This window comes from Podarcis melisellensis, assembly GCF_964234715.1.
Source record: "Podarcis melisellensis genome assembly, chromosome: 2".
NCBI classification, from domain to species: Eukaryota; Metazoa; Chordata; class Lepidosauria; order Squamata; family Lacertidae; genus Podarcis; species Podarcis melisellensis.
The window spans coordinates 64660308-64674704 of record NC_138529.1 but is presented as its reverse complement, the minus strand read 5'-3'; the positions used below and the strand labels follow the sequence as shown (position 1 = coordinate 64674704).

Sequence of the window (14397 nt, the reverse complement as noted above, 5' to 3'; positions counted from 1 at the left end):
GATAAGCAGCAGTGCCTAAGCTTTTGAGAGCTCAGATTTCTGTTGCCACCCCAACACACTGTCTACTCATCTCCAGACAGTAGAAAAGATATGGCACAGACTCCATTACAAAGTCAAAACTTACTTGCTTAACTACTAGCACCATAGAGAATGCAGAAGAAACAACAACACTGACTAAACTTGGGTAGATATCACCATTTGCTGCACAGAATAGGGAAGAATGCCACCTTGTTAAATTGCCTTCTTCGTGTTATTCTGGTGTGTAACTCTTTCCTTGGGCAATCTAGAAACTTAATTGAGCATCTAATCATAGATGTCAGAGCCATTGAGACTGGTTTTGAACAGCATTGGGACAAATAATATCAAGTTATCAGAAACTTTCTGAGGTAATTTTTTTTTTAATTACAACAGTGGCTTTCCTCTTGTCTGATGCTTGCAGTTAGGGCACACAGAGCAATATACAGTAGGAATGTTTTTATTCATCAGGTTGTGCAGGATTTAATTAGCATGTGGTTTTAAGGAAACAAATTTGCATTTCAACAGTGAAGAACCCCCAGAACAGTGTGTCGGGTGGAGGGGAGAGCGGGGAGCAATATTTCACTGGTTCTTGCACTGGCTGCCAGAATGCTTTCATTTCATTCTGAGCTTAAGGTATTGCTAACTTGAGCCTTAAAGACGTGAATCTTAAATGCCTGAAGAACTGCCTTCTTCAGACAGGGCCTGCCTTCTACCTAAACAAGGCCTTCCATTGTCAGGTATAATACGTGACGTAAGAGAGGGCCTTTTCCATAGTGGCGATCTGATTATGGAACTTGGTTATTTTCTCAAGCCTTTGGTTGTTTTTAACTGTTCTGCTTGAACTCTTCACTATATTTCAGTTTCTGATTATTTTAAATCTGATGTTGATGATATTTTTAGCAGTTCTCTCTATAAATGGATGGCTCCAAGTCATTCAGGGTTTTATAATGTTTTTATTGTTCCCCAACCTGGTATTCCAGGAGGAAGGGCGGGATATAAATATTTAAGACAAACATTTAACAATGTTTACATTATTTGTTTCATTTCAGTTGTTCAGCTCATTCAGTTTCAACTTTTTGACTTTTTCAACCAGTTCATCCCACTGTTTGTTCAACAAAAGCCAAGGAGACCCAACAAAATAAAAGAGGACTGTGTATTTGGATTTAGGCTATAAGTGACTACATTTTATAGATGTGTTGTCCATTGTTGACAGCAGAGGTCCAATTTAATTGATACCTAAAGGCACAATTCAGTGAATAACAAACAGAACTTCCATTTTTCTAGTGAGCTAGAAAAAAAGCAGAACTTCAGTATGATATTTAGCCAAAGTTCATATTCGGGGGTTTTGTTTGCGTGTGAGAATGTGTTTTGTTTGTTTGCTTGCATCTCTGGAAATGGGACAAAGTCATTATATTTGGGCATTTCAGAGGTGTGTTTTCTGCTTTACTTTAGCTTTGAAGTCTAGCAGTGGTAGGGGAAAAAAATGGTGTGTGGTTCCTAACCATATCCTAGACACCTTGGAAATTAAAGCCTCAAGGAATTTGCTTTTGTGCATGTTACAAAAAAGAATACACACACATACAAAAACACCAAAAATGATAGTTTCACATTAAATGTGCCTTATCAAAGGCTACTGGTGACCCCCTCACTACTGACCCAGAACAGGTAAAGTGAAGGTAGAACACTATGCCTTATCTTCGTGGACGTTAATTTTAAATATCTTTAGAAATCAGCCCTCATTAATTGTTTGGTCTCTGTGGTCTAAGGTAAAAGACTACAATTAGATCGCTTTGACAAAATCATGGACGGCTGTGATATACTATGTGTGCCAAGGAATATAATAAAAAAAATAAAAGAAGCTCAGTCAGCCACAATGTCCTTTGGGTTAAATCTGCCCAGAATTATACACGTGAAGAGCAGCTCAGTAGCAGCAACCTGTCATTAAAAGATAAGATCACTTTAAGCCATCAGGGGGGAAACGTAGCTACTTCTGTTTGATCTTAGAGGAAAACAGCTATAATTCACACTATGTATAATTTAACAGAGGGTAAAGGCTTCGCAAACACAAGAATATTATTTATGATCTCTCAACATAAGTCTATAAAATATTGCATTTTGAAATGTTAAAAATACCATTATACTTCAGTATAATACCTATTTCTTCTAGCGCTCACATTGTTATGAAAATAACTATTGATTTCCGGCTGCAGCCAACAGATGGAATGTCTGGAACAGGGTGTTTGTTGTCATAACAACAGTGGACTGACAGCCCTGTTGAGAGCTTAACTTAAATTAGATAGCAGAGCCCCACTATGCAACCCTCAATTATTTGACCCCCTTTCTAAAGTTCAAGGCGCAATATCAGTAGCTTTATATCAGAGTAAATAACATCCCCCTTTTGCCAGATCTCAGCATACCTAAATGCAGTTGACATTTCCCAAGAGCCTTTCAATGATTTACGTGTGCCCCTGTTTGCTCTGCTTGCTAACCCCTCTTACTGCCATTTCCACCACATTAACACCCTAGAGCTTCCCTTCTCACCCCATGAAACTACGGAACACACTTTTCACCATCCCAACACTATTCTTGAAGCTATTTCTGTTCTGCAGCTTGACTTTGCATCCCTGTTTTCACCATCACCCCTGTCCATGCCTCCCGCTGTCCTTTTGTGGAACCCCACCCTGCACACAACATTCCGTGTCTTCCTCCTCCAACACTTTGCAACTACGAAGCATCCTTTTCACCTTATGAAGCTACCAGCCTGTCCTATTATACAGACCCTTTCATACCCCTGCTTCTATCTTCAACCTCATTCCCATGCCTCCTACTGCATCCATTTTTGCAACCCCCTTTGCACCCCCATTTTCACCTTCACTACTTTCTCCATTTATCAATTTTCCTTTACATGCAGATCAGCATGATTTCCATGCCTTATCCTCTCTCTTGTTATGCAGCCCACTTTGCACACACATCCTGCAATGATATATGTTACTGTACAGTCATACCTCGGGTTACAGATGCTTCAGGTTGCATGTTTTCAGGTTGCACACTGCGCTGAACCCAGAAGTACTGGAATGGATTACTTTCGGGTTTCGGCACTTGTGCAGAAGCACTAAATTGTGCTTCGCGCATAAGCGCCAAATTGCAACCTGCACGTGCGCTGATGCGGCGCTGTGGGTTGCGAACGTGCCTCCGACATGGATCACGTTCACAACCCGAGCGTCCACTGTATCTTTAAGATGAATAGATATTAAGAGCAAGCTTGTCAGTTACAGAATCTGGAACCTTAAGTTGAGGACAACGCATGGTACCAGGAGTGAAGTACATGACAAGTGTAACATACTGTGGAATATTTAAGGCCTCCACATCCCTTATCTCTCACACAAGGCAACTGAGGATTGCAAGAGGGAGAAGTTTAAAACAGCCCTATTTTTCCTTTCAGTGCTGTTGCCATCTTGCTTCTTGTCTGAGTAAAGAGTGGGTTTAGGGACAGTGATATGAAAATTGTGGATTTAAACAATGGCAGATGTTTGAGTAAAGCAGGGATAGAGGCACACAGAGGGGTTGTTTTAAAAAATGAACAAACAAACAAGTTTTAACAAGGAGAAATATCAGCAACATCAAAAGGCTAACAAAACAGAGCCTTTTCCAACTCCCGTCTTGTTGCGCACATTGTTTTAAGCTGTCACTCCTTGCTCACTCTACACAAACCTCTGTCATTATTTAAAATCACCACTTTTTTGCTGTTTTTGTAAAACTGACATTTTCCTTTCCACTCCCTCCATCCTTGTTTTACTCAAACTTCTGCCACTGTTTTAAACCACCACTTTACTCCTCAGTGTTCCTTACTTCTCACTCCTATGCAATGGCCACTGCTGCTGTGCAACCTGCCTTTTCTTTCAGTGCTCCCCTCCTCTACCTCCTTCAACCTCTAATGGGAATTTAATGATGCCAGCATGGGTGTAGCCGGGGGGGGGGCGGTGGCCAAGGGGCAGCTGCCCCCCCAAATCAAGTAAATAAATAAAAATACTTAACATCTCAGCCTGTCCCCATTAATGGATATATCCTTTATTTATGGTGCCCTCCTTGACCAAGAAAACCAGCATGAACTGAAGATCTCACAAGGAATGGAGCAACAGGTTTCAAAAGCAGCTTTACCACCACCAAAAAGCCCAGAGAAGTGATATCAAGGAGAAGTGCTCATCTGATTTTATCTAAATTCATACTGCCCAATCAGAAATCAGAATCCTTCATGATCATTTGGGTCATACTTGCATAATATTTGTCATGAAATTGTTCTTACTGGTACCTTTAAAGTATTTTGTCAAACTCTTTCAGTGTTTGAAAATTTCCCAGCTACTGAAAACTACTTATAAAAATCTAGACAGAATATATAGATGTAGGCTAGCACAACTGACCAAAAATAACCACATTTTCATAGATATAAAAAGCTGAGACATCACCTTGCCGACAAAGGTCCGTATAGTTAAAGCTGTGGTTTTCCCAATAGTGATGTATGGAAGTGAGAGCTGGACCATAAAGAAGGCTAATCGCCGAAGAATTGACGCTTTTGAATTGTGGTGCTGGAGGAGACTCTTGAGAGTCCCATGGACTGCAAGAAGATCAAACCTATCCATTCTTAAGGAAATCAGCCCTGTTTGCTCACTGGAAGGACAGATTCTGAAGCTGAGGCCACTTCATGAGAAGAGAAGACTCCCTGGAAAAGACCCTGATGCTGTGAAAGATTGAAGGCACAAGGAGAAGGGGGCAGCAGAGGACGAGATGGCTGTGTTCTCGAAGCTACCAACATGAGTTTAACAAAACTGCGGGAGGCAGTGGAAGACAGGAGTGCCTGGCATGCTCTGGTCCATGGGGTCACGAAGAGTCGGACATGACTAAATGACTAAACGACAACGGCTGAATTAAACTTTTTAACTAGTTCATATTAAAGAATCACATTATTTGTATGTTGTATAAACCAAACTATGGTTTGTCAGGCCAGCTTTACTCCACATTGTCTTTTTTTTACTGCTGTGACACACTAAGCTAAGCTGAGGTTTGTCCTTGGCTACAATTTGTGGTTAGTGAGGAGAAAGCTTAACACATCAAACCAAATCTTGAAAGGAGCCCAAACATCAGATTTCATCTACTGAAATGGGCATTCACCTTGGTAGCCAGGAATAAAGTGAAAGGGAAGAAATGGTCTTGTCATATTCCCTAAGGGGGTTATCTAAAGTCCAGTTTCATAACAATCCTGCCCATGACTCCAAATCATGCACAGCTGACAAAACAAATAAATAACATGAACATGGGCTGCAATCGTGTACACTGGACTAGGCAATGGCCATAATTCCCCTTGCAGTTTTATATTCCAAGTGCAGCTGTCTCTGTGCGGGCTTCTGTATTTCACACATAACTGTGCTTATGATAACACTTGTGATGGGGAATCTCATAGTTTATTAAAAATGCCATATTGCATTGTGGTACCAGTACTGATTTATAGCACATTGCTTTTCAGCTAGCCTCACACGAATGCTTCTCCAGAAATATTTCACTGCAAAAGAGGAAGGAGCAATGTCATGTAAGTTGTCCCTAAAGAAATAGCATTGGTTTGCTACTCTTCTTTCTGGACAGATGTCGAATAACTGATTTTCAACACAGAAGATGCAGTAGTATTTTTTGTGGATGTACTTCAAAGTCAGTTTCAGCTTCATTATTAACTTCACATTCCAGGGCTCAACCCTCGCAAAACATTAGGTTGCTAGGGTCTACCTGGGTTAGCCCTAGTTCAAAGTACGTTTGAAGAAGTGTGTTCCTGGTAAGTAGGATGGGAGTGGGGAGTTACATATATAGCTCACACTGAAATAAGTAAAAATAATAATAATGAAGGTGTTTGCTCAATTTGCTGTGATTTCAGTGAAGTTCCTGGTGGATTCTGCTAACTTGTTTTCCCTAAAAACACCTTTGCATAGCAATTGCCCAATTCCTAAATCATATCTGAATGACCCTTTAAGAGGCAATCTTACATAAACCACCCTAAAATACTCCAAGAGAAACCTGTAAGAATCTTGCAGAAACCATCCTAAAACCCTTTAAGAATCTCAAGTGAAACCATAGCTTACCAGAACCATGCAAACATGTGGGCTTCCAGAAAGTAACCTGCAGCCACCTTGCTAAGAGAGGACAGTTATGGTTATAACTCATAAAGCCCTATATGGCTTAGGCCATATAGGCTATCGGAACGACCCATCTTCTCCCTTATGAACCAGCCTGGGTTCTATGGTCTTCGAGGGAGGCTCTTCCCTCTGTCCCTTTGCCCTTACAGGTTGGGATGTGGTAGAGGGCCTTCTCAGTGGATGCTCCAGATTCTGGAACTCCCTTCCAAGAGAGGCTAGACTGGCTCCCTCCCTCCTTGTCCTTCCGCCAGCAGGTGAAAACAGTTTTATTCTGGCAAGATTTTAGAACTGTTTTTAAGGAAAGGGTTTTTACTTTGGTGCTTTTTTATATATACTGGACTTGTTTATTAAATTTTATAGATTTGTTTTTATATAGATTTAATTCTATTATAGTTTAATTGCTTTTTAATTATTACCTTTTATATGCTTTTAGCTTTCTGTGTTTTATCCTTGTTGTTTCAATTTTTGTGAGTCATCTTGTGTCCCAGTTCTGGGGAAGAGGCAGGCGATAAATATAATGATAATGGTGATGGTCAATTTTATATATATATATATATATATATATATATATACACACACACACACACACACACACACACACACACGTGCACAAACACACACATACACGCACTATCCATATGGCCCAGTGCAGCACCAGAGTAAAAAAACACGTGTGTGTGTGTGTGTGTGTGTGTGTGTTCAAGCACATGCAAACTCCTCTCTGGGAGCCTTCCCCTTTGCAAAGTCCCAGTAAGTCATAGTTTGGTTTAGAGTATCACTCCAATATTGTATCAGGCCAATGTTGTTCAGCATTATTTGCTATGGCCAACCTTAATCATTTAGCGCGCGTGTGTGTGTGTGTGTGTGTGTGTATGTGTGTGTATATATATATATATATATATATATATATATATATATACACACACACACTAAACATAGAAACATAGCTGTAGAAGCTGAAGGGCATTTAAAAATATTCTTTTTTCCTGCCCCCCAAATATCTGACCACTTTAATGAGCAGTGCTTAGACATATACCACGTCTCCAGTGTAAGAATCACAACTTCCTCTTGATCACAGCACAGACAACATACGTACTTGATTATATGATGAGTAACTAAATAATTCCACCATCACTGCAAAAATTCATCTGCACAATGTCATGTGTACTTGAGGGAAGGGTGAGCACTATAATTAAGTATTAAGCCGTTTCACTAGCATGAGTCTGCCATAAAGTATGAAATGGCTATTATTAATATCCTTAAGGTCCCATTTTATGTACAAGGTTAGTGGAATACAGATGGAATAGCTTACAAAAAAATAAAAATCTTCTGTACCATTGTATGTGTATGTTTTTGTGTGAAGATGCAAAGACAGAAAAAAACTGCAGCAGATGTGAATAGTGATAACTACTGATGCTAGCAGTGATGCAAAAAGGTTAAAATGTCAGGCTCCCATGCACTGTCTGGTCATAGTTATGGTTGCCATATGTCCTCTTTTTCCAGGACACATCCTCTTTTTCATGGGTAGAGTCGTCATAGCGATCCACAGTTAAAAGCAGGTCAGCAAAATGTGTCCTATTTTTTGCTCTTCGAAATAAGGCAGCTCTATAATTCCACTATGAATTCTGGCAGCTGGTGAAATATGGGAAGAAATGAAACTGCTTCTATCAGTGGGAAGAAACAATTGAAACACGTTCTTAATGTGGGATAAAAGAACAGGCATATCAGAAGCTAAACTGCTGCTGTGGAACAAAAGGAACTTTTTTGGCACTATTTAAAATAGTTTTTATAGAAGCGAACTCAGAGAGTGTTGGAAGATATTTTGCCTCTCCTAACTTCTTGGTTCCTATCTCACTTTGCTAGAAGAATAGAAAAGATATAGAGTCGTCGGATAAGCATAAAGCTGTCACAGTTGTGCTGTAGAGGCAGGTAGTGCATTTATTTCATGACCAGATGCTAGTTCCGGCTGAAAAGGAATATCAAATTAACTGAGATTGCAGCTTCAGACACCTCCTGTCTCTTTACTTTGTAATTGTTTTCACAAGGAAGGTAGGATGTTGCTAGGAGGTTGAATGGCTCCCTCCTCCTTGTCCTGTGTGAAAACGTAGCCCCAAATTTAGCTTTATGTCCCATGGCAGAGGAACTTTTCAGCATGTTTCCTGTACATGGCAGAAAGGAGAGGGAGGACTCAGGGCCAAAAGTTCAGGGTCCCTGTCAGCTGAATGAGCAGCAGGATCTGCAAAATTAGCAGGGCTGAAGCAAATTCTTTCCCACATCACCCAGAAAGACAGCGGTCACTGGAAGGGAAGGACTATGTTATCAAGTTGTTCCTTGCCTTCTGAGGCAACCCAACTGCTGAAGAAAGTTGAATTTTTCTCCTTCTGTTCCCTATATTTAAAGTGGGAAAATTTCTTCCCCCTTTATTTTTTCTTCTTGTATGTGTGTGTGTTTAAGTCTGCATAAGCAGTGCAGCTTATAGTGAGTGAGAAGCTTAATAAATAATAGTAATAGTTTATATTATTAATGTGGGTATAATACGAAAATCCCCTAGAGGTCTACCTAGAAGAGATAATTGTGACAACAACTGCCTTCCACATTATCGCATTTTCCTATAGTAGCTGAATGCTTCCAACGCTTGCTCAGCATTAACCTACCTTTGCCAGTTACATGTCTCAAAATATTGGGATTTGTTTAGAAATCTGGGGAATAATTTTCAGTTCTTCATATTGGTAAACATAGGAATAAAACCCCCTAAGAGATAAAATTAATCCTATGGGTGCTGCAGCCTGAAGGTCTCAACTGTCATCATTTCAGCACCATAAATATCTGCATATTTCAAAAGCTTGGCGTATGAAATACATTATATTTAAGTGCTGTCCTGCATATGATTGTGGCTCACTGTGGATTCTTTTGCTTCTGTTTTTAATTCCAAGTGTGTTGTGCTATATTTTCAAGTCTCACTGAAGCCAAAGGAACGAGGTTTTAACCCTGCTTCTACTTCATGCCTCAGTGAGTATAAATCAGGGCACTGGCCTCTTTAATGCTGATAATAATAGATAATAATAGAATTTTTACACACACAGGCTTGGCTCATGCGTGACAGTAAGCTATAGTATAAAATCTGGCTCTCTGATAATCACTTGCATTCTAGTACACACTGCTCAAATCTCACATACCTCACTCCTTGCCTTGCATTTCAGGAAAAAGGGAATTAAAAAAACCCCATTGTGTTGGCTGCACTCCTCCCCATATGTACCCCATGCGAACCAGTGCTTGTGGTTTCTTTCCAAAAGTGAGGCTTTGTTTCTGGCTTATTGCTTGTGGTTTGTGATAAACAAACCCCCAGCACAGGTTAGCAGTGTGTCTGCTTCAGCCGGTATGGCCAAAGGGAGTGGTAATTACCAAGCACCATGTAAGATTACATACAAACAAGGTCACAAAAACATTACAGTTTTATCCAATGCTGCGTGAGCGGAATTCCACTTGTGAATCAGGAGTCTCTCCTCCCTCTTCCCAAAATCAACTCTAATAAATAGTGAAAGTTGGCACACTGCAAAAAGTATGGTATTAAAGTAAATGCATCTTAAAGCAGATTCTGAGAATATATATTTTTTTGCAACGTGAAGAACAGAGAAGCAAAAATGATTGTAAAACAGCTTAAGTGAATAATTCCAGGCTGATGTGCAATTGGGAAACTTCAGGCTTCTGCAGCCATAAAACTGACACTGGAGAAGAAATGGCTACAGAATCTGATCTCACAGCAATACTAAATCCATAGTGATACCGAGCTAGTGTTAGAAAGGAGTCTCATATGTCTAATAACGAGCATTTCACCTGCTAGAGATGCTGCATATCATCTCTGACCTCCACCTGTGACATCTGTATTCATGGTGTTGTTAGATTATTTATGTGATGCTTATTTTTCTTTGGACGCCAGATTCCCTTCCCCCCTATCTTTCTCATTTGGGGGGAGGGGAGAGGTCAACAGTGACACAACTCAGTTATTGTTGCAACTGGGTGGTTATTGTTTACTCTACTGATGAGGAATTTTGCTAGCACCAGGATATTCCACACAGCGCCTCTTGCTGGTGGTGACATGAGTCTCCTAGATATCTGGTGAATATGTCCTTCCCAAATCACCCACTATGGTTGACCTGACATTTGAACTGAGTCTCCCAAGGACTAGTTGGACCACACTGGATTTTGTGAGTCTGTATCACAAATGTGTGGGTCTGCTGGGACTCCACCACCTCAGAACACAAAGAAATATTGCTTGTCTCTCTACTTCTTCTCCCCCTGCAAAACTCCCCATACTTCAAAATTAATTTAGAAGGCTTTGAGTCTGAACCTTTTCATGACATGTTCTCTTTCCAATTGAATTAGGTATTTTTTGGGTCTGGCAGCACTTTCACACAAACAGTCCCTATGTACATTTGATGTTCTGTGAAGACTGTATGAAGTGTTTGCCTAATCTACACCATGGCTTAGCAGAAATGTGTTGGCTGCTAGGGAGGAGATCACAACTGCTTTGCTCCTCCGTGGTCCTTTTAGTTCATTGCAGCGTGGCAGCTATGTGAAGGTTTGGCGTAGTGTGTTGTCTGAACCTGGGACTGACGTTGAGTTCTCTCCACCATAACCAGGATCTGCAGTCAAGATATGTTCATGGCTACAGACTGGGATTGAGGAGGAGAGATCTTAACTACTATTAAAACAACATGCTAAACCAAACCTTAAACTAAAGGTTTATGGACTGGGAAGGAGCGATGAGGGTGTGAGTTTCTCTTTGGGAGCCAACATTTTTGGTGGTCCCAGTAAGAACCTTCAGGTCCTACAGAAGTGCTTTTAAGATTAATGCAATACTTGTTTAAATGATAGCATATTAACTATCACATTTCTCTGATTCATATCTTTATTTGATATTTGATTTCAATAGCAGCATTGTTATCTGAATACCTTCAGATGGTATAATCTAGTGAAAATTAAACTCAGTAACTGGTGTTAAGATTCCAGATCAGTGTCTTTAATTTAGAATCCTAGTTACTAACCAAACTTGCTAGAATTATTTGTGAGCAGGTATTAATAAAATTATTCCTATTTTCTAACCATTTTTTCTTATATCAGCACTACTCTCTTTTTAAATGTTGTTGTTTAGTCGTTTAGTCATGTCTGACTCTTCGTGACCCCATGGACCAGAGCACGCCAGGCACTTCTGTCTTCCACTGCCTCCCGCAGTTTAATCAAACTCATGCTGGTAGCTTCGAAAACACTGTCCAACCATCTCATCCTCTGTTGTCCCCTTTTCCTTGTGCCCTCCACCTTTCCCAACATCAGGGTCTTTTCCAGGGAGTTTTCTCTTCTCATGAGGTGGCCAAAGTATTGGAGCCTCAGCTTCACGATCTGTCCTTCCAGTGAGCACTCAGGGCTGATTTCCTTAAGAATGGATGGGTTTGATCTTCTTGCAGTCCATGGGACTCTCAAGAGTCTCCTCCAGCACCATAATTCAAAAGCATCAATTCTTCAGCGATCAGCCTTCTTTATGGTCCAGCTCTCACTTCCATACATCACTACTGGGAAAACCATAGCTTTAACTATACGGACCTTTGTTGGCAAGGTGATGTCTCTGCTTTTTAAGATGCTGTTTAAGATAATCCACGAAGGGGACTTTTTAAATACAGAGTATCTATTTTTGTCAAGTTAATCATTATGTATTCAATGGGTTTAATAGTGAGCAGTTATTTGTAGTTCTATTTCCCTCTCTTTCCTTAATTTTCTTTTTAAAACCCTTTATAGCACAGCATGAAAAGAAGCATTACTTCATTCAGAACTATTATTTTGCAAAACAAGCCTTCCCATTTCACCTGAACATGGCCTTTAAATTGCTGCCTGGGACAGCAGGTCTCACTACGACTATTTAGCTAGCTCAGTGTTCTACATGGTACAGGAGAATTCTTCTCAGCTAAAACCAAAGTGTAAGCACATTTTACCTGCCACTTGGTACTTTTAATTATGTATACTTGCATTTGCTTGCTTTTTCTTAACACTAGGGGACCAACTTTTTCTTCATCAAATCTTGCATACAAGTGAAGAATAACTGAGGAGAGAATGTTGGGGGGGGGGGGAATAAAGAAAACTGGTTGCCATGATTTATTTCTTCTTCAAGTCCTTATCTCAATTATGTGCAGTCTTCTGACACAGGGGGAAAAACAATTATCCTGTGATATGATCACATGATTTTTTCTGAATAGGCTGTTTCAGGAAAACATTTCACTATACGAAAACAAAAGCCAAACTACACATGGCTGCTCAATGTGTCTCTTTAAGTTATCGCTTACTCCAGGCATAGGCAAATTCAGACCTCCAGCTGTTTTGGGACTACAACTCCCATCATCCCTAGCTAACAGGACCAGTGGTCAGGGATGATGGGAATTGTAGTCATCTGGCGGGCCAAGTTTGCCTATGCCTGGCTTACTCATTTGGTTGATTCCGAGTCTAAAAATCAGCTAGCTATAGGTGTATACCACTTTCCAGTTGAACAAGCCAGCCCACTGAGACATAAAAAGCTGGATGAGGGCACGGCCTAACATAGGCTTATCACAATATTCATACCCTCCAAGTGTCCCAATTTTCCAGGAACAGTCCCGGAATTACGAAAGCTGTCCTGGCTTTTGATTTGATCCCATACTGTCCCTATTTTCCCCATCAGAGCCATGGCTGCCAGGGAGAGGGAGAGGGATGGTGATGGCTGAAGCTGAAAGGGAGCATCCTGTTGCCTCTCCATGGCTGCTACTGCCAGCTTCCTCCTCTGGTCAGCTCATAGAGGCTGCTGGACAGCAGGCAAGGAGGAAGAGAGGCTGCAGCTGCTGAGGCCCAGCCCCACATGACATGCTGGCTCCGAGGGGCAGACAGAGGCCAGGGCTTCCCTGAGCGAGAAGAAAGGGTGACTGAAACAGAGCATATGAAAAATGCTTTGTGCATCCGCATCTAATCTTGTCCCTTTCTAAAATTTATTTATTGGTGTGTGTTTTTCTTTCTCTACCAAAGAACAAAACAAAATAGGATTAAGGGGTGGGTAGGGAGGTTGAGGAGGGTCATCTGGGTTGGAGTGAGAAATGTCCCTATTTTCATCGGAGGAATGTTGGAGGGTATGCAGCATTGTAAGCTGTACAGCTGTGTACACACCATGCCTTTAATGCCCATTCAAATCCCATTTAAAGAATTCTGGGCACTGCAGTTTACGCCACGCAGAGTTACAATTCCCAGCCACCTTTAACAGTGCCCAGAGGGAAAGAACATGCTCCAGAATAGCACATCATTTCCCTTGAATATTTTGTTTCTCTTCCCTTTGAATCGTTTCTCTTTCGTTTTAATTATGTGTGTTTCTTTGCTCTCGCCTCTTCTAATTTTCTAATGCCTACATCCTATATTTCTTCTATAGCTTCTCCCTGTTGCATTGTTTTGCTATGACTGTCAGCAAGAATTGTATACGAGGCATAACATAAATTATTCCAGTTGCATTATTTATTTCATAATCACTCCCAGAAAATTTATTCCTTACTTGCTGAATTAAACATTTTTAGAGGTCAGTCTTAATAACATGTACTGTACTTGCATGGAAATTCTAGATATATATATACAGTGCCAACAACTAATTGTTGCAAAAGAGGCCATTACAACAGCAAAGTAGAAACACTGGACCACTATTTCACACTATTTCATGGACAGTCATGAGTGGTTCCATGCAGATGGCATGGTTATGACTGTCTGAATATGTGACCTTTGCATATTCATTAACCTAGATTTCATTTTGATTTTTGCATTCCAACTTTTAACAAGGTGCTACACATTAAATCCCCAAAGAGTTCGGCAAGCATCCATTCATCCACCCACAGAACAATCCTATGCATATTTATTCAGGAGTCCCACTGTATTCACTGCAAGTACCTTAGTACTTGCAATCCTACACACACTGATGTGAAAGTAAGCCCACTGAAATTCAGTGGGATTTACATATGAGTAAACATGCATAGGGCTGCTATGTCAGTTGCCTTTAACAGGCTCCTCTGCTGCCCCCTGAGTTACAGCACTGATCCTCTCAATCATAGTTCATATTCTATGACTCGATGATTCTCCTGTCCCTTTAAAATCACTTACAACTATCTTCTCCTCTCCCCATCCCACATATTTTACTTTCCCCCTTACAGCA

The 14397-nt window shown here is 40.6% G+C and overlaps 1 protein-coding gene across 2 annotated transcripts in view; it reads right to left on the bottom strand.

Annotated features, from left to right (window-relative positions):
• The window catches only part of SGCD (sarcoglycan delta), a 371263-nt gene that overhangs the window by 24677 nt on the left and 332189 nt on the right, over positions 1–14397 (bottom strand). The window lies entirely within an intron of this gene.